The following is a 3,575-nucleotide window of genomic DNA, read 5'->3' as shown; positions in this document are numbered from 1 at the left end:
CGGTGCCCCGGCTGGAAACGTTTCCCATAAAATATACAATAATAGTCTCTACTATTAAAGGGAGACTGAACGTTGTGATGGTTCGACCTCCGGCACCCCCACCCCATCGGCACGCGGTAAAAAAATCGCTCGATCCCGCACGCACTAGAAACCCGGAAAATCAGCCCACGCTCCCACCCCATCGTCGCTAGAAAAAAGAATAAACTGCCGCCCACAAACACGTCCCGCCCCCACCTCTCCCCAACCCCTCGCTCCCGATCTCGTCTCTCTCCTGCCAAAAATCGTCGCGGACACAGAGAGGAAGGAGCGCAGCGGAGGCGCCGAGGAGGAGGGGGTCGCCTCGCTCGCTTCTGCTGATGACGATCATGCCCACCGCCAACCCTCACCGCCGTCGCTGCCGCGGCGGATGCGGCGAGCCCCAAGCCGCGGGGACACCGGACGCGGCCACCCCGCCGTCGACGCTGCCGTAGGGACAGGAAGAGCAGGGCTGCGGGCGCCAATGCCGGCGCTGGCGGGGCCTGCGAGGAGAGCGCCCGCCCTGAACCCGACCCCCACCCCCGGCGAGCTCCGGTTCCGCCTCCCTGTAATCCGCTCCTCAGTCCTAACGCCATGGCTTATTGCAGGTGGAGGTGGAGTACGCGCCGGAGAAGCCCGACCTCAGTGCCGACGACCCCCTCCTGCTTGGCGCCTTCGCGGCCGTCTTTGAGAAATTCGGGGATGGAGGATCCCGTGTGCGTGGGCGTGAACCACCAGCACGCGGCGCCCGATCGGTGGACGCGGAGCCGTCCCGGGCGGCCCTGTACAACCCCAAGACCAACTACACCTCGCCGAGGCCGCGGTTCCTCCATTACAAGCCCGACCCCCTAGGCGCTGGTGTCAGGCGCCTCGAGGACGGCTTCGCCTCCGCCTCCGAGAGCAGCGACGAAACCGACGCCACTGCCACCACGGAGGACGACCTCACGTACGGAGGAGGAACAAGAGCAACCACAACAAAATCACCTGCCAGGGGAGCAGTCAGCTCTCGCCGCTCCATATGAGGCCCCTGAGGCTTCCGTCCTGGCGCCAGAGCCCGTGGCGGTTCGCCGCGGCCCCCTCTGCTGTCATCGGAGGTTGCTGCGGTGAAGCCAGAGCCGGCTCGCGTCTCTACACCGGAGCCTAGGGCGACTCCTCCGCGAGCTCGTGCACTGACACCGGAGCCGGAGCTTGGGGTGCGAGCTCCAGCGAAGAAGGGATCCGCGTTGAGGTTCCTGCTTCCCCTTGCTTTCGTTCTGTTCATGTCTGCTGCCTCCGTGTGCGTGCTGCTGCAGAGCCGGAAGGTGATGTTGTGGTGGAAGAAGAACCAGTTGATGATGCTGGAGTGGGAGAAAAATCTGATGCATCAGCCTACTACGACATGGTAGTAGATGAGCTTGATGTTGTAATGTCAGAAGAAACTCCTGGTAGTGCCGGTGCCTTGGAGGAGCAGTTGAATATCCAGGATGCAGTTTCTGAAGCAAGCAATGCTGGCTTGATTGCAGAATCAGAGGGTGTTGCTGCAGTGGTAGAAGAATCTGATGCATCAGACTACTCCAAGGCAGTAGATGAGCTTGATGTTGGAGCATCAGAAGCAGCTCCAGGTAGCAGCAATGGCGAAGAGATCAGTGAGGATTTGGACACCCCATCTCAACCTGCTGAGCAGCGTGAACAGGATGTTGAGAGTGGTGAGCCCGAGAACAATCACGGCAGTGGCAAGGAGGGCCAGGAGCCGTATCTTGGTCTTGAGTCGGATTCGAGCGTGTCGATCGCCAGGCTACCTGGACAGAATCTCAAAGCCTGCAGCAGCAGCAGGTGTTGCCATTGTCGTGGTTATTCTTTCAGCCGGCATTGCTGCCCTCTCCATGAGGAAGTGGCAAGATCAGCTTAGATGTATTTTGTACGTGCAGGTTTGATGCATGATTTCAGCTGCATGTAGGTTTCGGTTTGTGTCCAAGACAAGTATATGTATACCAATATTGATTACCTTTTTTTTTCAAATTGTTCCTGCTGATGGCATGACAAGTGCGTGTGTATAAATTAGTATCATGTTGCCTGCACATTGAATTTATAACTCTTTTTTCTAAATAATGTGTCATATTTTGATTCCTGTCAAAATGGCCATTGCTATTTGCTTTCTAGACATCTTGTATGTTCCTTATACTGATAATAATTTTATTTTTCTCAGGATTTGATTATGCTCTTCAAGGGTACATTAAGAGCATGTAAACTTCTCTGATAATCAAAGTGCCACATAGACTAATTTATTTTGGTACTGTACTGCCTTTTATGCATTCGTCAGAGCTATTCCACAATTTTGTCCCCAATTATACCTTTTTACACTTTTATATGTGTAGCTTCTTTTAATTTTTTAAGACATTAATTTTTGTTTCTGAAGTCTTCATGTGTGCAGAATTACTTCTGCGGTGAGCCGGCATTTGGTGAGCTTGACAAGTACTTCCTGAAGGTTGATCTCCGCTTCCGCGGGTCACTGATCAAGGCCACATCTATGTGGGAAGCTGATTTTTTTGTTAGATTGGCCATGAGACACTTGGATAGGAGAAACGAAACAGGAAGAGCATGAGAGATAGTGTTGAGAACCTAAATAGTGCGCGCGCGCGCACACACACACACACATACATATTTCGTGTGATGGTAGTATGTCGTCGTAGTTTTCGTGTTGGTTGTGCTACTTACTGTTCCTGTCAGTCATAACTTATCACATCGCTCTCAATTTGCAGGCATGCTTGGAGCTTTGACATGCAACTATACAAAATCAGAAAGAATATCTAAGGCTCAAGGTAATCTTGGAACTTTAAGGTGATCAATTCATATGATTTTTGGGCTGTAAGAGATTAAACTAACTATTGCAGACATCATGGCTCTAAATTATTAGTTTGTATTTGACCATGATGAAGGCAAGGTGCACGTAGAGCTTCTTTCTATTCTCAAGGAGGTCAGGAGTTCCTTTTAAGGAGGAAGAGGACAACCTTGAACTCAAGCTGCCCCTGCACAGAGAAGTGCTTTAACAGAAAATGCTCCTCCCAGTCATTTGGCGGATACATAAATAACTTTTAATGAGAGTGACCTAAAGGTCAGTTGTTTTGAATTAAATATACGTCGTTTGCAGGTCTTTTTCTTTGGGTTTGGGAATGGTATATGCTGTAAAATGGGAGTCTATTTTTTTCAGAATTTTTTTGTTATTTTGTTTTTATACTCATCGGAGTTCATGTTTCTTTCCAGTTAGTTGTGAGGTACTTCTTAAGTTTCCATTCAACTAATTGACCACCAAAAAAGAGATCAAAATAATATTTTGTTGATAGTATCATCAATGAAAATACAAGAGTTTGAAGAGGGGCTTGCTCACGGCAGTGTGAAAAAAGGTGAAGGGAAAGGAAGGGTAATTAAGGAGAAAGAAATGATGTAAGGGGGGATAGGTTAAAGAGATACAATGATATCCTAGGAAGAAAGACGTGGGAGAGACATCGATTTGTTAGAATTGAAATCATGTCTTGTCATTTTGACGCACATTTTACTTAGAACAACTATTTGATTATATATTT

The 3,575-nt window shown here is 49.7% G+C and overlaps 1 pseudogene; it reads left to right on the top strand.

Annotated features, from left to right (window-relative positions):
• Window positions 1-614: 614 nt before the first annotated feature.
• LOC123049884 (uncharacterized) lies at window positions 615-3,157 on the top strand (annotated as a pseudogene).
• Window positions 3,158-3,575: the final 418 nt, after the last annotated feature.

The sequence above is a fragment of the Triticum aestivum genome, chromosome 2D, assembly GCF_018294505.1.
Source record: "Triticum aestivum cultivar Chinese Spring chromosome 2D, IWGSC CS RefSeq v2.1, whole genome shotgun sequence".
Taxonomy (NCBI): domain Eukaryota; kingdom Viridiplantae; phylum Streptophyta; class Magnoliopsida; order Poales; family Poaceae; genus Triticum; species Triticum aestivum.
This window is presented reverse-complemented; position numbering and strand designations above follow the sequence as displayed.